Below are 22,889 nucleotides of genomic sequence, written 5' to 3'. Positions count from 1 at the left end.
GAAACAGAAAAGCCTAAAAATCCTAATACCCAATAAACAAAATTATATCAAGTAACTGTTGAGTAGTCAAAAATGCCACCCAATATGGATTCGCATTAAAATAAAATACAAGTGAAATACGCATAGTCGTAAAAAAAAAAAAAAAAAAAAAAATGTTCTTTAGTTTTTTTTTTTTTCAAACCAGCTCTAATTGCTACTTACACAGTACTGTATTTATTACAATCTTATTACGTCCAATGTATTGATTTAAAGATTTAGGCGTAACTTAGCAACCTAATCCCTGCACAAAAGTAGGCCTATATATCACATACTTCTATACAAGATCAAGGAATATCACCATGTGAAGCAGGGGCGGATGCAGGTCCGACTTCTGGGGGGGGGCGGTAGGATGATGTCATACTGCTACTTTTAAGGGCTCCAAACTTTGGGATGGGTTTTATTTATATATATAAAATTAGAAAGTTTCCTCTTCTGGGGGGGAGATCGCCCCGATCGCCCCCCCTGGATCCGCCCCTGATGTGAAGCCTGATTCATATCGAATTAATTTGGTTGATTTTTTTCTCGAAAACCTGAAGCAAAATTAGAACCGCCCAGAACTCAGCAGTGGCGGATCTAACCCAGGGCCGGGGACGTAGCCAACCAGTTTTTTGGGTGACAAAAATAATTTGAGGTATTATTTATATATTTTTGAAAGTTTATAGTAAAATCATGATATACCTGTCATAGTCTGGGCTCTGGTAGCCCCCTCCCCCCCAGTTTTTACCTTCTAGAACCGCCACTGCAACTCAGGAACAAAAAGCCTGCACATCATAGTATTTCACACGCTTATACAGTCGATCAACGTCTATCATCATGCGAAATTTGATCCTAATCGGATGAGTTCGGTGTCTGACTTTTATTCTTCTGAAAATATGACTCAATATCCTACCATCCATCCATCAATCGGAACTGAATGCCTACACAAGACACTATATCGGTTATAGTTTACCTTACAAATATGGATCTGTTATCTTTATAATTTTTGGAAGATTTTGTTATCAGTCTCGGAGCTCTATCCTCAATCACAGTGACGTAAAGTGGTGATACTTTAGTTATCGGATTTACTCTAGAGACAAGAACTTATTACGAAGTCCTCGGTAGTATAGTGGTTAGTATCCCCGCCTGTCACGCGGGAGACCGGGGTTCGATTCCCCGCCGGGGAGGATTAAGTTTTTTTTTAATTGAATATAGTTCACCTTGCAAATTTGGATCTGTTATTTTTCTCATTTTTACAAAATTTTGTTGTCAGCTTCGAAGCTGTATCCTCAATCATAGTGACGTAAAGGAATGGTATGCAAACTTTAATTACTGGATTTAATCTTCTGACATGAGGCTAATCGGGTCCTGGTTGTTATAGTGATTTACCTTTCTGATTTTATACACAAAAAGTAATTTTAATTTCTTTTAATTAAGTGAAAGTGTGCAGCATTTTACAGAATTTTTCACGAGAATTTTGGCTAGTGAAACACAAGATAGACGTTGATTAACATATTCCGAACTTAAAAGTTCTGTATTCCGCTTTGCGTGTAGCTTATTTATTTTTGATCACAAATGTTTCAGTTCAACGGAGGGAATACATGAAACGAAGCATGTGCGAGAGTATGTGAAGCATCATGAAAACAACACAAAAAATTTACAGCCACAAAGAGTGTATATTCAGGTTATTCGATCTCGAAAAAAGCACTGAAACGTAAAACAACTATCATCTGCCTATCCCAAATTCTAATTAGAGAAGAAGAGCGCTGCAGATATATTTTAGAGAGAGAACTAGAATACTTCATATAATTGTAATGGACCGGTTTGATCCATTACAGCGTTTTGTGTTATTTCTCTGTTTGTACGATTATTCTTACCAAACTGATCTTCAACTAAAAGATGACATAAAATTTATCTGCACTATTGAAATGTTGGCAAAATTGATAGTGAAATTAATGCCTGTTTTTATTCTTCTTCTTTGACAGTTGAAGTTTGATCTTGTTATGTTAAAAAAAAAAAAAAAAAAAAAAGATTCGGTAGAAGGTTCCGCGGTGATCGTGACAGTGTAAACATCTCGAATAGTGAGCTGCCGAAGAGGAAGTGTTTAAAGTGGAAAATTTTCATCTGATACCATTTACACGCATCACATTTGATCATGAAAACATTTACACACAATTACATTTAACTTACACATATTCATATAATTTATTTTTCACTTTATTCAATATTTTCACCCTGGTCATTTGGGTAACAGGCCCTCCTCTTCCCGTTGGAACTCCATCCCGAATTTGACAATCTCTTACCTGATTATGACATTTTTACTTTTTCTCGGATTTGACTAATTGTTCTTTTTACATATTTTTTCTTTCCACTAACGAATTATTTAACTTACGAACAATATATACTTATATAAACTTTATACTACATATTACAGGCACTTCGACTAGTTAGTCGGCCAAAAAATGCAAATGGGGGATTCCGCCATTTGCACGATTTCGTACAAATAATATAAACTTTACAAACATATTATTTAACTCATAACAATATTATTTGAGCATTTATGGCACAAGTTGGTTATTACCCGGTGCAGAAGACAAGACAATACAAGATTCGGTATATAGAGAAATAGGTGGTTGATGTGTTCCCTTCTAAAGTGGCAAATTTTATATATTGTTTCTGGACGTAATATAGCTTAAATAATGTCCAGCTAAATTTAAACGTCCGGAATCCGTAAGGATTCCGTGAATGGAATATATTCCTTCCCTCTTATAATCACGTTTGATGCATGTCATATCAGGAAATTTATACCAAATTCTGAATTAGCTCAAACGCATGGCGGTAGCAGTCTGTAATGTCGATTCTCAGGTGCGGATTATATTGTACGAGTATAATGCAGAGGTTTTAAATTGATATCTGATGTGTTTTATGTTGTCAACGGAGATCATCTATGAGATATTCTGCGACGAAGATTATTAATTATAATTGATATAAATATTTGATGAAGTGAATAATTGAATAAAGATACGAAATAATAGTGTTAGATAATTATCTAAGTTGTCTGAAACATTGTAAATTATATATATAATAATTATATATATATATATATATATATATATATATATATATATATATATATATATATATATATATATATATATATATATATATATTGAGTAAATGATGATTCTCCTTAGGCAATTGATAGCCAATAACGAATATAAACATGATTTGTATGTCACGCATTTTCTTAAGTGTATCTTAAGCGCCTCACCTGTTAATATTTAATCATAATTCGTATTAGAAATTGCATACGCCCCTTAACCTAATTGGAGCTAAATAAAAAGTGATCCGTTGTGTCAAAAGTTGGTTGAAGTATTTTATTTTCATCTTAAGTAGATTTGCAACCACAAGTATTCCTGATATGTTATAATGCTTTGTGTTTTCTTCTCCTGGTGTGGCTTTCCTGCGTGGTGCAACTTATCTGCAGTCTACAATCTGCAAAGCTGATGAAATTAATTACTTTGTGATCTGGCATATCATCAGCCAACAAATACAAGCAATCCAGAAAGAGAGGACATTACATAATTTACAATGTTTCAGACAACTTAGCAGTCAGTAGTCATAGAGAAAATTTGATGGTAATGTTTCGAATTTAGTCAAATATACTGTTTCAATTTGATGCAACTTTACGCTAAATGACTAACAAGGAGATGAGTGATTACTATCTCGGAACAAATATATTCAAAATAAATCATAAAACTCATGGCAAGCAAAAAGAAAAATATACTAAAAGTTAACTAAAGCACAAGTACTACCTTATTATTCTTGATTGTACACGAGGCATCGTTTGTGTTTAGCAACTCCCTACAATATTCTAATTTGTAAACAAGCACTGCTGAAATTGTGAATAACTCTATATTTGCTTGTAGATATTTTGACAGGTGTTATTCTCTCAGAGGACACTTTTACTTTTGATATTGTGTCGTTGTACCGGCAAAGGGCTCCTCGGGGCTTGCGCGCCCTAGACTCCGCAAAAGCTAAGGTCGCACATGATTACAAGTTTGAGTGTTCAATTCGCATAGTTCAGAAGAAGTTTATCATAGTTTCACGTTCTGAAACGAAACTTATTTTGTTTTAAAATGTTAAATTTAAGTGCTTAGACAGCAAACAAAGAAATTTCTTAATTATTGTACGATTAAATAAAGCGGGCTCCTGACAGTTGCACACCATAGCGTAGCTGGAGTTATTTTAATGGGGGCAGTGAAAAGGTAATTTGAATTTACCACTTCACATATATTTTTGAAGATCTTCGCTAATATCATCAGCATTTAAAACCAAAAAAAAAAAAAAAAAAAAAAAAAAATAGAGAATAACGTAAAGAAAGTGGGGATCATCGAAAATTTAGAAAGTGAACCAAATATTATCTGTAAAATGCTGTTACATAACCTGATTATTGTTTTCAAGACCTTCTAAACACAAAGCAATTACGACTTCAAACTGCGCATTCAAATTCCTGATCTATAACAAAAGATTTGGAAACAGTGCTTAATATCATTTTATACATACTACCCGGTTCACTTTCTATATTTTTGGCATTCTAAATTATTTACTGAAATTCAGAAATGGGAGGATGAACTTAGCATGAATCAACATGATTATCTTACTATGTCCGAAACTTGAGACTACCATAATTGGAGCATATGAGATTTCTTGGACACATATGCTTCGAACGTGATGAAGCTCCGATTTATTACGCTAATGGTAATATCTCAATGAAATGTTCGAAATAAAATAAGATTGAAAGAGAAGCTGTACACTACCTGCATTCTTGGCATAGAAACACGCAGTCCTGACCTGAGATACCTTGTAAGTGCGTACAATAATACACTATAGGTTACGTCAAACAGAAAAATGACCCAAGAGTGCTTTAAAGCAAAGTTGTTTAGAGGGTTGCATTTTATCTATCTACAGTTAAAAATACAGAAAATTAGGCTCACTGTCACTTGAGGAACTCAAGCACACATCAACCAAATTTCGTTGCCACGGAAGTGTTCATCTCATGTTTTTTTCTAGTTCCGCCACTTTGTATATACCTTGTTGGTTTAAACGTTCAATGCTCTCATGAACAAGTGAACAAACATACGTTACATGTAATGCATTCCTTGTGTTCACTTAAGGCTCTGTTGACAATGTTTATTAATACATACACAGTTGGCCGAGTCATTGGCACCAGATGAGTAAACATAACAATCTTACATGGAATAAATGGGAAATCTTGTTTTATTCAGAATTATAGAAGGAACAGAATAATTAGCAGTGACCAATAGTCGGGTTCTAAAACAGAATGTTAGACCAAATTCTTGTATTTATTGTGAAATTACAGTAGGCTTCTAAATTTAATGAATCCAGTATCGAAACCGAAATTCATAGATCTATTGCGTCCGGTTTCAATAGAGAAATAGAAGCGGAAATGAAGTCTTATTGTTGGTACGCTGAATGTGTATAAAAAGACGTTTCTCGTTACCAAGTAACAATTTTATTGTATTTTTTTCACTATGGGGGTGAATAATGAGGTCACAAGTGCTCTACCACTTCCGGCTTTAATAAAGAGGTAAGGACAGAGATGGAACTTATTTATGAATTCACACATACACAGATATATTAACTTTCGGCTAGCTTGGGCTTTGCCCCCAGACTCCCGCATTTTATTGTAAACGAGAAGTCCATATACCAATTTCATGTCTCTAACACTCAGAGATTCCGAGATATGAACATTTTAAGACAATAATTTCTATCCCTTTTTCTCTTCTACTAATCAAATTTTCAAAAATCCTTCCTTAGTGAGACCTTACATGACAAATTCGATGTTCTGTCCAAATTTAAAGTTTCTAGCTTAAGCAGTTTGGCCTGGGAATTGATCAGTCAGTCAGTCAGCCAGTCACTGCGAAATTAAAATAAGCTAATTTTACAGTAATTATGTGATATCTTCAAATACATAAAAGGTAATCGAAAAGTGGAACAAGAGGTATCTAGAAAATATTATTTTACATGAGATACCGTTATCACGATTCACTTATTGCTTTCGATTTCCAGCCATTTAGAAAAATTAGCATTTATTTTTGCGTTTCTAAATAGTTGCAAACGGAAAGCTACTAGGTGACTCGTGATAACGATACCTCATGCAAAATAACATTGTCTAGCGCGCTCTTGTTCCACATTTCGATTATCTACTTGAAAATATCACATAATTACTTAAATCAGTGGTTTCCAACTTTGTATACTTTGCCCCCTTCGTAAACCTTACACACTTCGTGTTCCCCCTTTCTTCCCCTCGTTAGTCATATGTGATTTTTGACTGATCCATTTTGAACTTCAGATGCAGCCTTGAAATATCAAATCTTCAATAAATAATAATAATAATAATAATAATAATAATAATAATAATAATAATAATAATAATAATAATAATAATAATAATAACCTAATAACCATATTCTCAATAATTTATATTTATTTCTAGCAAATCTTCTGCTTACTCTTGTAGTGCAGTATTATTTTTAACAGGTTTGTACTTAATGAAACCACAATTCTTACTCAATAGTTACTGTATATTTAAACATTCTGGGCCTTATGCAGAGTCATTCTAACGCGTGATTAGTGTCATACAAAAGAGTTCGACTAACATATGTTTCCTGCAATAGTCAGGCCTTTGTATGACGCTATAATCATACGTCAAAACGACTCTGCATAAGGAACTCTGGGTCTCACAACATTGGTAATTTTATGTAACAGTATTTTACAAATAATATTTGGTTCACTTTCTGAATTTTTGATGATCTCCATTGTCTTTAATTTATCCAAGAAAATTAAAAAAATGATGGGATGAGATTAGCGAAGGTACTGAAAAAAATATCTGGTCTAAATCTATTGCACTAGCAGAAAACAAATACAGTATTTATTTACAGTAAGTACCTTTCTTTTGACGTCTCTTGAAAATTTTGTTTTATTCTTAGTGTTTGGTTGTAATTATTCCTAAACGCAAAAGTACGTTTGCCTTAGTATTGTTTCTTTGTTGTTGTTGTTGTTTTTCTTTACGACTTCTTGAATATATAATTATGATGACCAAATTAGTCTCAATTGGGAGCTAGACAACCTCTAAGCTAAAAACATGTCATCCAGACAACTATAACGGAATTGGCATAATAAAGCTGTCATTACAATTTGCGTTCTTTGGATATAGGTTTTAAATAATCTTCTAGACCTTGCGTAACTTGATATTTTTGAAAAAAAAAAAAAAAAAAAGCGTTAGGCCTTTTGAATAGTAAGTGCGTAAATTTATTTCACTACTACCCAGCTGTTCTTTTGTTTTGACCCTGCCTGTCCAATAATTTACATTCGCTACTTGGACAGGTGAAAAACAGACATAAAATCCTTGGAAGAAAGAGCAGTTTTGTATTGGAATCCTAAAATAGCTTCTTTCTTTGCAACGAAGATGAAAAGAGGAAAACTTAACACAAAAAGTTTCTCAAGTACAGGAGAAACATTACGTGTCTGAGAGCACGATTTAATATTTCATATGCGGATGTATTCACATATAATATACATAGCGACACAAATACTTTTAGCCTTCATTTGTTTAGCCTTGGCGCTCTTGCTGGAACTGGAAGACTAGAACGTTATGAGTTGCTGAAACATAAACACTTCTAGCCTTTGTGCAGTGTTGACAGATTAATATAGCTTCAAATTCTTCTCTCTTTTTTCTTTTTTTTTAAAAAAAGAAATCAATTTTCAATATTTTCCTGGTTATATTTTATTGGAGGGTTTGATTTATATTTTGCAGTAATTTGTTTTAGAAAGTTGATGAAGTCCTTAGTTATCTATTATACCAAAGTAGTGATCGCGATGAGTCGTGAAGCTTGACCTAGATTTACCAATGTCAGCATTCAATAGAACACGAGGGTGTTCCCGTCGTCAACTCCCACCTTTGAAATTTTGCCAGTGTCATTTCTCGTGCTATACGGAGAATATATTAGAGTGCAGTGTTGTCGGATTGCCGCTACGTTTCAATTTGTTGTTATTGTTGTTTTATATTTTTGCTATTATTATTTTTATTATTACCATTTAGTACGAATAACACTAGGTGACAGACATTTTGTAACTGCGGTGCTAATACGTGTTCTTTACTAATTCCGATGCGCTGAATCCAAATTCGTAACGCAAAATTTTCCAGCACGTGCCATTTTCGAGTTACTCGTGACGTCACTTCCGGTGCTACGTTGCGGCCGATTTTTTTATTTATATTGCTGGCAACACTGCTGAACTAAAGAAAAAGAAAAACATGTAGCGTATATCAGTCAGCTAGATCTTCAAACGGAGCCCGTGATAAATAAACCGATGGGAGTTTCTCGTGATTGTTGTGTTATTTGTCTTTTATAGTGGTGGAAGTATAGTTGCTGCAATTCATTTGCTTTACGTAGTTGTATTGGACAGCGTGTTGTGAATATAATATTTTGTTTCTGTGGTTTTTGGATAAAAATATAGTCAAGTTGAAACTCAATGGCTACAGCACGGAACCGTAAACTCGTGTTACAAATCCAAACTGCTTCTGTTACGTGTGTGGTAAGTTTACACCAAAATCACAGAGGAAACAAATTTCGCAACTGATACGGACAGCATACAAAGCATATTTTGATTGTCCCCTAGGCTAGATCAAGATAAATCATGGGCACCTCGTGTGTGTTGTGCATCATGTGTGGTAACACTGAGTGGATGAAAGGAAAGAAGCGAGCAATGAAGTTCGGAGTGCCCATGATTTGGCGTGAACCGAAAGACCACACAACGGATTGTTACTTTTGTCTGACTAGTGTTTCAGGTTATTCCAGTAAAAATAAACATTCCATTGTGTATGCCGACGTCATGTCAGCAATGAAACCGGTACAGCACGGGCCGGATTTGCTCATCCCTTCGGCACCATCACGCACAGTGACTGAAAGTGAGGATTGTAGCAACAAAAGTGAAAGTGATTCTTTATCAGAATGGAAATTTGAAAATGACCAGTTGCCTCACCTCATTCAGCAACCTGAACTTAATGACTTAGTGCGAGACCTGAATTTGACAAAAAATGAGGCCCAGATACTTGGGTCTAGGCTACAACAGTGGCATCTTTTAGCACCAGGCACGTCTATTTTACTGTACAGGGATCGAGAGAAGGAATTCGCACAGTTCTATTGGATGGAGAATTCAATGTGTGTTTGTACCGATGTGAATAGACTGTTCCATACACTTTGAATTGAACATAACCCAATGCAATGGCGTCTGTTTATTGATGCCTCTAAGTTGAGTTTAAAGGCAGTGCTTCCGCATAACGGCAATCAGTGGCCGTACATATTGCCCACGCAGTAGGTATGAAAGAGTCGTATCAAACTATGGATGAAGTGCTGTCTGCCATAAAATACAACTCTTTTAAGTGTGTTGTGATCTTAAAGTAGTAGCCATCCTCCAGGGTTTGCAAGGAGGTTACACAAAGTACTGTATAGTTTTTTTTTTTTTTTTTTTTGTGTGTGTGTGTGTGTGTGTGTGTTTGTGGAACAGCCGAGACACTGCAAACCACTATGTACAAAGGGTTTGGCCTAAGCGTGAGCAATACAGAATTGGTGAGCAAAATATACAACATCTTCCACTGATTGATGCTAACCAAATCTTACTTCCCCCACTGCACATTAAACTTGGTTTAATGAGTGAAGGCTCTGGACAAGGAGAGCGTAACTTTCAAGTACTTAAGGGAAAAATTCCCCAACTTAAGTGAAGCAAAGGTTGCAGCAGGGATTTTTACTGGCCCTCAGATAAGGAAATTACTTCATGACCCAGGTTTTGAAAATAGAATGAAAGATTTTGAAGTCGCTGCATGAAATGCATTTGCTGCATTATGTGACTGTTTCCTAGGGAAATACAGGAGTCCTCACTATGTACAGTTTGTCGATGATTTGATAGCAACCTATCAAGTTCTAGGCTGTCACATGTCATTGAAGCTACATTTCCTTGATTCTCACTTAGACTTTTTCCCTCCAAACTTGTGTAACGTGAGTGATGAACACGGAGAGCAATTCCACCAAGAAATGTCACAAATGGAACGCCGGTACCAAGGCAGATGGGATGCTTCAATGATGGGCGAGTACTGTTGGGTTTTGTGCAGGGGGTTCCTACACACAAAAGAAGATCATCAGGGGTTTATTTCCACCAGTAACAAGTAAGTGCCTCGTAAAACTAATTTCTCTAGTGTGTCTTCGCAGTTTCGGTGCAGGAAAGAATGATTTACTTCTTTACTATCCCAATACATGATGCTCAGTATATAGTGAGTCTATATGGGATATGGAAACTGGCATATTCTGTAACTCAGAAATGTGACGTGATAGAAAATTTCTAAATACACCATTGAATTCAGCGATCCCAAATTAGTAAAGAACAGATACTATCATTCCAGTTACAAAAAAAAAAAAAAAATCAATTTGTTGCCTAGTGTAATTATTAGTCTTCGTGTATAGTTCTTAAGTATTGTTCCTTTTTTCGCTCCGCCATAGCCTCACTTCTACTGTTTCACTTTTCAGAACGGGCTCCACGAATTATACCGAATTCTTCCGATGCATCACACGTGACGGAAAGCATTCTATAATTCGTGTAGAGCATAGGCTTCACGAATCTTCTCAATTACTATAGTACTGTGGGATCCAAACTACTACCGGGCCTCGAATTCAATGTTGTTGGAGAGTGTACAGACTATAATCACCACCCGCTGGAATCACCCTCCTCTCGCTCGCTCTCTATATAGAGCGGGTGGTGCTATAATGCAAGAACAGCCTTTTGCAGTGTCGACCGTTCTCCAACATACTCTCTTGTCCAAGACAGTGGCTCTCCGACTACAATGTTGTTCAAGTGTTTCAAAATAGCCTTTTTATTAAAAGAGTTATAGTTTGACGTAACTAAAAATGCAGCGCTATAAGATATATCACAATGACTTGACACCTCGTCTTCCGTTCCGAACGCTGCTATCGGCTGAAGCTCCCACTTCCTTTCGCTAAGGCTCTCTCGCTTAGCAACAACTGAACCCTCATTGACTCAACGCGAGGGTGTGAGCCTTAGTTCGCATTTTTGCAACAGCTCAAGACATTTTGGCAGCACTATAGTACCTAATACAAATGGAAATATTGTGATGCTCTTTAATTTCATTTTGTATTATAAAGTTTAAACTTGAATTTCTCTTTATTTTCTAACGTGTATAGGTATTTCTACATATAGGAATATAGAATTCAAAATTGACTACTCAAGGACAGCTAATCCACAATATATTTTCCGTACTCAATACTCCGACTTCCTTTATGCATGGCAACAGTGTCTCATTGAATATTATACACTTGAGGTGGAACTCATTTTTAGAACTAAAAAGCAGTTAAATGTAATTACGAAATAAACATCAAGAAAGGAGGAAAGAAATAACGACAAAAAGACCTTTTTTAAAGAAAACTTCCTCTACTTAAGTCACTTTCCATTATTTTTCCTTGTTATCCTTATGACAAAAGAGGAAGCACTATAACATGAATACTAGTATTATAACACGTTAATGCAATTATATCGAAGAACACATTGTTAGCACCACAAGAGATTCAGAGTTTTAATGTACCTAATAATATTTCAGACTAGTTTTATCTAATCAGCGAATAGGAGACTATTTGTCGCATAAAGGTTTACGGGATAAATTAATGACTTACTTGCAGTGTTGCCCAAGAAATGAGAATTAACTTTCAAAATTCGAGACGAGACGATAAACACAACAATTCTTGTCTCGTTTTGCAGACTAGAAATTTTACGAGTTCTCGTGGAAACTCCTAATTTTTCCAAGTCTTAGGTCTCAAACTCTTTTTGTGTAACAGGGCTCATACTGCATTATAAAAAACTATCATGGGTGTGATAGAAAAGTAATGAGATCGATTTTCTGTTAATAATGAATTTTATTATTCTCACACAGTTCCCTTCAAAACAGTCCCCTTGTGAAGCTACACAGCGAGGGATTCATAGCAATGCTGGAAGGGTTCTACTACCATTAAGCTTGTCCCTTACACTCTTTTGGATATTATCCAAAGTACCGGAAAGGCAGCCTTTCAAGTGGGTTTTGAGCTAGGGGATTTTTTTTTAAAGTCACAGGGATTGAAATCTGGCGAATAGAAAGGCTAATGAACTCCAAGAGTGATTTTTTTGGAAGCCAAAAATTAATCGATGGAGACAGCCATCTGACATGGAGGTTCTTTGGAACCATCTTGGTGCACACTTTTCTCGTGTTCAAGGGGGCGGGATGGCTCAGTGGTAGAGTGCTTTGGGTCCCTGGTTCGATCCCAGCTCACGCAGTGTGGACTTTGTGGTGGACAAACACCGTGCTCGTGTGTTTTCTCGGAGTTCTCCCGTTTCCTCCCACTTTCTTCATTCCACCATTTCATTCATTTCTCATCATCACCGTCTCCTTTAGCCTGACCGACATAACCGTGGGACGTAAAACTAAAGATTTCATTTCTTTTCTTTTCTCATTTTCAAGTCCTGTGTTTCATGGACGGTAAATATGTTCAAATTTAACGCATCACTATTCATCCGCACGGTGAATCGACGAGCTGTTCTCACACGAGACTTCACTCTTTCCACATTATCCTTCATTTTTGAGGTTGAAGGTCTTCAGGTTCACGGTTCCTCTTCCATTTGTTCTCGGTCTCCTAAAAAGGACTTGTGCCATCTGAACATTGTGTCCTTGATAAGGAATGTTCTCCATAAGCCCTTTGTAACTTTTCATAAGTCACAGTACCGGATTAGACAAGCTTTACACAAAATTAATAGCACGTTCCTCAAACCTTTACCGGTCAATTTTCGTTACGATATCACAAACACCATTTCAGACGCTCTCAACAATCGTGTAGCAACTTGAGCAAGTTCAAATTTATACTGAGTCAACGACAAGGGTTATCTTAACTTCCATCAGTGGTAGAATGCTTACTTTTAGTGCGTGAGGTATCTGGTTCAATCCCGGACAAATGAGTTTGTGGCGGACAACGTTCTCGGGATAATTCCGTTTCCTCCCACATCCTCATCCACCAATTCTTCCATCATCATCATTCATTTGCTTTAATCTTCTGTCTCCCTTAGCCTATAGGGTATAATTGTGGGAAGTTGAACTCTAAAATTTCAAAGGTTTCATGTGACTATGGAGGTAGCAACGTTGTCGGTTTCTGCACAGTGTTGCCAGGCTCATTCCTTCTCTAATGCATTTCGTAATAAAGTGATTGTACGAAGACAATGAAGAGGTTGTATCAATCTTTAAAGATATGCAAATGATTACAGAATATAGTCAAATGATAAATATGGTATATGCATTGTCGTATTATACCCTTTATGGATCATTCCTGACGCGGAAGGATTCTGATTATTTTTAGGTGAAATGAAGAAAATAATCAGGGCATAAATTTTGTGCATCAATTTACAAAATGACGTGAGCAAAATAAATTTATAAAATGAGGCGAGACGTGAAAAGTTTTGGAGAATCGAGATGAAACGAGAAAGAATTGTTCGAGAATCAAGACAAGACGATACTTCTAGTAAATTTACAAGACGTCTCGTGGGCAACACTACTTATTTAGTAAATCATAGACACTTAACGAAGTGTTTGTAGCTTGAGCTAAATTTCCCTAATCTAGGGGCATTTTGTAACAAAATTTAACAAACAGCGAAATCGAGAATTTTTAGGAAAAACTGTAGAAATACCAGGAGATAGAATGAAATGTATGTCTCTAATTTCCTTCTACCTTTTACTAAGAGCAATCGATAAACCTTAGTTTTATTCAGTTCCCTTAAAAGTCTTCCTTTTTCCAGGTTCTAGGAAATGACCAGGTCTGGGTCTCCGTTCTGCTGAAACTAATCTGGAAAAGGATGACAATGTTGAAGGAGGAGACAGATCACAATTTAATTAAAGTGATACGCTACTGTTCAGTCAAATTCAATTCTTTTTTAACTAATCAAGGAACATTCAACTTAACTAGTGGCACCATTTTTTAAAGTTATATTTTTAAAGCTTTACTTGTTCCTTTTCTTACATTCTGTGACCTACTTACCTTCTTTTCAATCTACAAAGATCATCTCCTTAATTTAAATCTACTTAAATCATCAGTTGCAAATTCAGTTAAACTAAGAGGAAATAAGAGTGCTCGATATTGGGGCCTTATTTAAGTATTATCTACTAATATTATTTATAATATGTGCATATCCACGGTGGGGCATGTTACTTTGAATTTTGACAAGGAACAAAACGTAAAATGAGACAGAAAACAAAAAAGCGTACAATAAAACGGAGAAAAGAATAGAAAAGGAAGGAATAGAAAACATTTCTAACCTAATCAAATTTCCTGGACTATCTTCTTCAGGAAGACTAGTTTTGAATAATGGTGTTTGGAATATGTGCAGTGAAGCTAGAGCCTCCGATTGGAACGATATCATCGAATTTTTAGATTATATGAAATGAAATGAAAACTTTGAGTTTTACATTCCATGGTCATACCGGCTAGGCAAAAGGAGAAGGTGATGATGAGAAATGAATGAAATGGTGGAATGAAGAAAGTGGGAGAATCCTAAAGAAATCTTGCACACGGTGTTTGTGCACCACAAAGTTCACTTCGCGGGAGCTGGGATCGAACCCGGGACCCCATGCACGCTCTACCGCTGAGCCGCCGCGGCCCTTTTTAGATTATGAATCGATTAGTGTGAATAGGTATGTCGTACAAATATTCAAGCTGTATTAGCTTTTAAATAGCCATTATCAATAAATAAAAAAAACTAACCATTAAAAAAAATTAAAATCAAAACAACTCTTTCATAAAATACTCTAAAAGGAAGCGGGAAATGGGTAAAAAAAAAAAAAAAAGGAGACTAACACTCAAGACATTGGGCAATCTCGCTAAAGTTTTTTTTTTTTTTAATGAATAATAGAGGAATAATAGAAACATCACTTAAAGTGGTTTCCTATACGAGTGAAACAGTTTGTGTGAACATTCAATTGCGCAAAATATTTTTAGTGTTAGGCCCATTACTTCATTTAAGAGCATTTTTCTAAATTTTTGTTAAGACAATAACATTGAATTATCTCACCAAAATATTTTCTTGTTTTTAGTGTTTTTTTTAAAAAAGCATTGTTTTAAAAACTATTTTTACCTGTTTATAATCTTTTTTTTTAACTTTTATTCAATATTTTAAATTATATTATGAATGACAATAGTTTCTTTCCTCTTACTACGAAAACAAAAATCTTTTAACTTCTTGATATAAGGTCAACAGAACGACTAATTCTGGACTTTGTGTTGTATTTAAAAGCAGCAGGCGTTCGATAATTGAAGCGCATGGAGGATAAAGGTGTATGTTACATTTTTCGAAATATTGCATTCTGGCTGTTCATGCACGTGTTCTATGCTACTCATACGACCTAACACATTATTTGGTGAGTCCTCGTCCTAGTGCAGATATTTAGAAACGATGAAGGTGGTATGTTAACGGACAAAGTTGTAAAGTCAATTTTCTCATCATATTCAATTTGTTACATACCACCTTTATCCTTCAAGCGCTTCAATTATTCTTAATCAATTACTGTTACAGTAAAATGATAAGCTACTGTGAAAACTATGTGAAAATATTGTTGTGTAATCGGTTTTACGTATCTGTATAGAAAATTTAAGACCTCTAATTATATTGGAGGGAGTGAAATTTTAAGTCGCAAGATTTGATCCTAACAAACAGAAACCTAACCTAATTAAAACATTGTAAAAACTAGCGGTATTTTGTCATAGAATTTGTAGACATGTTGAATTCAGGTTGTACTGCCCACGTATTTAGTATTTGGATCATGAACTAACTACAAAATTTTTGTTTTTGAACATAGAAAAGCATTCTACATAGGTCACCTGTCTATGACAAAATACAAAGAACAAAAGACAACCCCTGGCATTGAGCGGGAAACGTAGTAACCCAGTTTGTCAGTTGACTGGAAATTTCCCGAATAAATGGAAATTACAAACACTGGTAGCAATGCAAGAAGTTTTCCCGAGAATGCTCATACTATTAACATAGGAAATTCACTTACTCCACTTGGATTTGATTCTCTTTTCTCGAATATTTGTTCGTTGCTAAATACAAAACATCGCAATTAGAAACATTCTTATGAAAAATCCTACGTAAAAATATCACTTAAGAATAATTTTGATTTTTTTTTTTTAGATACCTATTATTGATAAGTCTGGCAACGACCTTTTACAAAACTTGTCGTTCAGTTTGAGTAGAATTAGAAAATGTTACATCAACAATATAAAGCCTCCTTCTGGGGTACTCTCATAGACACTTTTCCCCACGATTTTGTTCTCCAATCCAAATTATGCCTCTTTCATGAATATTTCAGGAGAATTTTGTCGCTCCTCCACCCTCATAACCGGAGTTGAACAACTGCCACTCCAGAGCTATGATAAATCAACTTGCGATTACATGTTGGAAGTGCATGTCTTTCAGCAAAAATATTGTTCCAATGTATCCCCGTTAGATTTCGATTTTGATCTTCCTCGGTATTATTATTATTATTATTATTATTATTATTATTATTATTATTATTATTATTATTATTATTATTATTATTATTATTATTATTATTATTAAGAAAGTCTTCTCTCAAGTTACCAAATTTATCATCTTCTAAATTGTACGCAGCATGTACCCGAGTAAGATGCCTTCACGAATCCCCTCGGTAGTAGATAGCTTGAAGATAGCAAGTTAACACCGAAAATAAATATTATTCACTTAGATCCCACGTGGTTTCCCAATTAAAATAGATAGTTAGCAATACTGTGAATACTTCATTATTATTCAAACGAGCTTTTTCTAATTAATATGTCAGACCGTACCAAATAAAAATCAAGCTTTTAAAAGAGCTATTCATTAACTCAAAATCGTAACAACTTTATTTATCTTGTTTAGTAAAATAATGTTTCCAGGAAAACTTTAGGCCCTGTGTACGTACGTATAGTATTATGAATAGTATTATGTGTTTCAAAATCCTTGAACCTAATAACTTGATTGCACTTCGGTATTTAATGGTTTACAAATGTTTTCTTCTTATCGTATACAGTTAATTACGTTGTTTGATAACCTCTTTCTTCTGTTGTTTATTGCTCGTTGTTTAACGATTAACGATTGATTTACAATCATGTTCCGTAAACCTTGAATTAGTTCTAACGCAACCTTTAACATTTTTAACGTTTTTACGTGGTATATCCTACACATGTAGATTTTTTTAGTCCACTTCACATACTAACAGAATTTTCTCGGTCTGTAGTGTTTTAGCTCTCCAATTTAATACAGCCACAAGAAACAATGTTTCTTTAAGATACGAAACAAAACAGATATAATTTTTACATAGCAAACTGCTTGCATAGCAATTCATGATTCAGCAGTTATTATTATTATTATTATTATTATTATTATTATTATTATTATTATTATTATTATTATTATTATTATTATTATAATTATTACATAGTAAACTACTTAAATACGGTCCTGGGTTCGATACCCACTGGGGACACTCGGTCGGAAAAGTGTAAAACCTTTTTCATGCCAGCCATCCTGAATTAGGTTTTTCTCACTTATACCAGGCAAATGCAGGCATAGTACCTAACATGTACATCCCAGGTCGATTCCTTCTTTCCCTTTCCTCGGATAGTGCGATCGCCGAGAGACGTCATCCCTCACACGTGACGGACTAACATGGCCATAGATGCCTAGAAATGTAATTCCTAATCCTTTAAGTGGACATGAAATAATAAAAAATAAACAAAACCATACACACACATAATCGATAGGGTTTAAATCGGGAGACCTAGCCGTCTAGAATAGAAGGTGTATACCAAGTGGAGTATGCTAGGTTGGCCTGATGATATATAGATGCGCGTTATCCTCTGGAAGATACGGTTCTTAGCAAAGTGTCGAGGTAAGGTTGAAGAACAGAATTAACGATGTTAGTTATGAATGTACTACGCTTTAAATGAAGACCAGAAGCGAGCGGAATGTATGGCTTATTATTTCCCAGAATGTCAGCTGTGAGTCGTGTGTGACGAGTGCAAATACACACCGGATATCTCCGCTCACCTGCAGCTCTACAATACATCCACATCGTTATCACTGTGTCTGAGACAGAAATAGTTTTCATTTCTTAAAAAAATCTACTGCCTACCATTAGCTTCAACACTGCAGTCTCTCTATATATATACCAACGAAGATGTTCTTGGCGATGATAGAGTTAATCGTGCGAGATGAACGCAAGAATTTAAATATATTTTCCCCAATCGATTTTTTACTGTTTTCGTGCTCTCCCATGGGAAGGGGGGGGGGGGAACAATGGATCTAGTTGAACTTATGGTCTTTGTTCTGCTAATTAGTCGGCCCAAATGATATATATCTGTCTAGATGTTTCCCGTGAGCCATAGGATCATGGAGGGGCAGTTTGTTGTGAGGGTCCTCTGACTCACATTGTGTGCACCACCATGATATCTCACGACCCATGCAAATGGAGTCAATTCTCCAAGAATTTCGGCCTGTTGTGTCCATCTGGGATATCATCGACAATCTCATCTCCATAGAAGGTTGTGCTCTTTATATTGCGAAGAATGTACGTGAGTGACTAAGCGAATTTGAGGAACATTGGCTGGGCCGTTGTGATCCACATGAATGGCCATCAAGAATCTTCTTTGGTCGTTTCTTTTTTTTGAGGGGGGGGAGCGAAGGAGGAGATTTATATTACCAAGCTATATATGCTGGACGAACTGGAGTATCTCATTCTGACAATCTGGAAATAATCTGAGGCTGTTCCCAGATTATTATAGAAACTAGTGTACCATATTGTTTCATGTATAGAACTTGAACGTTTCATACATTTTTAAAAAATCATTCCATTGTACCTACCAAAACTCAACCACTCTGTATAATGCTCATTGTTTTAAAATGTTACAGATCTAAAGGTAAGCTTATTGAAAAGTAGATTAACACCTGGAGAGGAAAAAAAGAAAAGCCAAGTAGTAAGTACAGTACCATACACCCTGAATAAGTATAGCAAAATACAATTATTTTTTCAATGACTAGTTGAAATAACATGTCAATAGAAATAGACATTTTTTTAGCACATTCTACGATATTTTTAGTATTATCTAGCGTAATCTACATAAAACTGCTTTCAACACTTGTAACTAGAGATAGCTAGCTGCAGTTTTGTATGAAGATGAATGTCATAGAAATGATGGATGTATCAGTTGTTTTTCTGACTTATTTATTATATGATAACAACCATGATTTGTATCTTCCACCATCCATTTTGCGCAGTGATTATATTAATATGATCGCTATTGCTATGCAGAAACTGGATTTGAAACTAAAAATATAATTTAAACGGAAAATTAATATTTTCTTAAAGCACCATTTTCATTAGGATAAAATCATATTTAAAATATATTTCAAATTATATTTTTCTAAATAAACTAGTTGTTTGCACACAAACCTTCGGCCTACTATACACCATTGGTTAAAATCATGCTTACTAAAAGCTCTAATTGTTTACATTTAAAAAATTATTATTTTTATTTTTAAGTTTGCCCACCAACCACCCCACTAAACTACGTACCATATTTTCTAATGCATATTTTCTAATTAAAGAACGTCGTTACACATAATAATCCCGCAAGTAGCAACACCTATTAGCTTCAGGCAGGTAAATGATAGCGCACATAGCGACATTATTAGCATCAGGTAGGTAAATGATTGCGCACATAGCGACATTATTAGCTTCAGGCAGGTAAAAGATTGCGCATGTAATTGTGTGTTCTATAGAACGCAGAGATTTAATGCAGCATTCACACAAACTCTCCATTGATTTCTGTCCATTGCCAACTGAATACAGTTTCTATTTGGTATTCGTATTTCTGCGAGGTCCATCTTAATATTGTACTCATTCCTCCGCCTAGGTCTTCCTAATGATCATTTTCCGATGTAGGATCACTTCGTGGGCTGCGCAGTGCCAATTCCCCGTTTCTTAAAGGATTCAGCACAGGCCCATAGCCAACCTGATTTATTAGAGGGGGGGGGGCAGAAATGAAGGCTGAGGGAACAATGATAAGACATCAAAGAACACCATAAAATCGTACATTTATTTATTTACAGAATCTGTATTTATTTTTGAATTATCGAAACTGTAAATTTTTGTGTGTTTAATGTAAGCTCTTTGCGAGATTCTTTGTTTCATATTAGTAGTTAAAACTGAAGTATTTATTTTTTAAACATTAGAACAAAATTATGTTACATCAATTTTAGATTATATCAATACAAAATAGAGGTACAGGTATATGCTTTATTTAACGTTTGCACTCAATTTTCTACCTTCCAAAATAAGCGAGACACTATAGTTTATTAATATTCATAACTAACTTTGTGGACTATGATACTGTTATTTGGAAGTGCACTTGATGTCCTTCGATGCTTGTCATGATAGCAATAATAGGGTACGGTTTGAACTTCATGAAATGGGTAAAGGCAATGGAAGATGTTTGGTGCATCTAGCAAGAAAAATGTAATTTTACACAGAAGTGAGTAGAATTCGCGATTGAATTAATTTGATAAATATAATTGCAAGAACTTCACTGGTTTTTAAGTCAGTTTAAAAATTCTGTTCAGCATTATTTTAGAGGGGGCAAAACATAATTCAGAGGGGCAGTGCCCCCTCTAGCGCCTCCCTGGCTACGGGCCTGATTCAGCACTTAATAAAAAGTTCAATATGAACACATTAAAAAATCAGCCACTATCTTAGAGAATATGTATCGATACAATGCAATGTCAAGATTGTCATTACTTTTTATTTGTTTTGCTTCTATCATACGCGTCCGTGTAAAACAGTAAAATAAATAAATAATTTCCATTACTGTCGAAAATGTTATACAAAAATTATAAATTGCGATGTAAAATTAACTTGTTTCGCAAATTGCTGTTAAAAATCAATATGTGAGGATTATCCGCCTTGCTTGTAAGAGGAAGGAAGAGATAAGCTGAACAGTTAATTTAGATAAAGTCACGCCACATTCAATGAAATTGGTAAGTAGTAAATTTAATCCTGTTATAAAATTATCAGAAAATGGAATATTCCGATTCACATTTTATTAACACGTTTACTTTGTTTTTATTTGTTAATACATTTAGATCACAATTATACTTTATCACATCTCTAGGCTAATTTTGTGAGTTTTGCGAGAAACTGAAAAAAGACAGCCGTGACAGCGTTTATCAAAAAGCAGTCTTCCGGTTTAAATGAGGGAAAAGATCGTACCCTAACATCATTGGGCATTCATTGGATGTTCATAAATAGTTGATTAGCATCTCTATATGGCAGTCATACACTATGAAGTATATGCTGTAAGTAAAACCTTCATTGAATTGATTTGGCAATCACTTGGTGTTGCCCCTGTCAATTCCAGCACAACTGACATACACGTCCTTCAGTAAACTTGTTCTTATGTCATGGGACTGTCACCATTCAGGTTAGCGATCCGAAAACTATGGATTGCACCAGGGGTAAAAGTGCGGGTGAATGCGGGGCGCGCCATTCTACCACCTCGAAAATATATGTACTACGTTCCCACAGTTCCTAAAAAATTACAATGGGTAAAGATAGACAGCGGGAACGGTGTGACGTCATGCCGCTACTTACCGTCCCCCCACCTTTTCAGATCCACTTTTACCCCTGGATTGCACACTAATCTCGCTCAGTTTAGGCAACTTATTTTTCACTCCTTCTCACCCAATACCATGCCGATGAGGCCTGAACTTGGACTTACCCTGGATTTACTTGAACCTGAACCCACAAAGTAGGAGTGTATATATCCTGAAAAGTCAAGATAAGATCAAAAGCAGTTACCAAAATTGGGGAGCTCTCAAGCATTCCGCTTGAGAGCAGCACGTTACTCATTTTTATTAAAATCTTTAAGCATGTCTATAAAGTTCGTTGCAACCCCGAAAAATTTGAAACGGTGAGACAGATATGAAAACAGAAAATCATGTCTTTCATCATTTCGAAAGTACAACGTATCAAAGTAAAATAAATTGTCCCAGGCTCGCCCGCAGGGTCCCAGACGGGGGCCCAACTCAAAATTTTTAAATGGAAAGGGGGGGGGGGTCAACTTGCATATCGTATGAAAAGTCGATGTTAAATAAAAAAAGATAAATCAAGTTGCGACTCCCTATGATAAGCCTGTGCAAAATAACAGTGGGTCAAAATATCAACACAATCTTCATTGCAAAGTCTATGGCCAGTCGTATGAATCTGAAACGGTGGGATAGGTGTAGAAAGAAAAATACGGATATGTCATTATTTCAAAAGTATAATAATTCAAAGTTAAAAAGAAAAAAGTTCCAGGGTCCCTCGCAGGATCTCAGACGGGGCCCAGCTAGTGTTGTAAATAAAAAAAAAACCGTTCGTTTTTTTCAGAAATGTACGTTTTTTTTAGAAAAAAACATTGCCTCTCGTTTTTTTTCTAAATTTCGTTTTTTTTCAAATAGTCATTTCTAATGCATCTTACGTCTATTTAAGTATTAAATATTTTTATGTAGGTATAATCACCGTAAAATGCAACATAAATTAAACGCTAGATACTGATACGCTACAAATATTTTACAATTTACATGAATACCATACCTATTAACAATTCGGGTTTCAGCAGTTTTCATCAATATCAACTAAGAAATAAAAGTAGAAATTAAATTTTGTTTTTTCGTGAAAG

At 35.3% G+C, this 22,889-nt stretch overlaps 1 protein-coding gene and 1 non-coding gene across 2 annotated transcripts in view; one reads left to right on the top strand and one right to left on the bottom strand.

Moving 5' to 3' along the window:
• Window positions 1-22,889, bottom strand: part of LOC145668383 (uncharacterized) — a 58,999-nt gene that overhangs the window by 6,459 nt on the left and 29,651 nt on the right. The window lies entirely within an intron of this gene.
• On the top strand, window positions 1,131-1,202 carry TRNAD-GUC (transfer RNA aspartic acid (anticodon GUC)). The gene has a single exon. It is a non-coding gene; the product is annotated as a tRNA-Asp (tRNA).

Source organism: Thermobia domestica, chromosome 13, assembly GCF_964235325.1.
Source record: "Thermobia domestica chromosome 13, izTheDome1.hap1.1, whole genome shotgun sequence".
Taxonomy (NCBI): Eukaryota; Metazoa; Arthropoda; class Insecta; order Zygentoma; family Lepismatidae; genus Thermobia; species Thermobia domestica.
The sequence above is the reverse complement of the archived record's forward strand: the minus strand, read 5'-3'. Positions and strand labels throughout refer to the sequence as shown.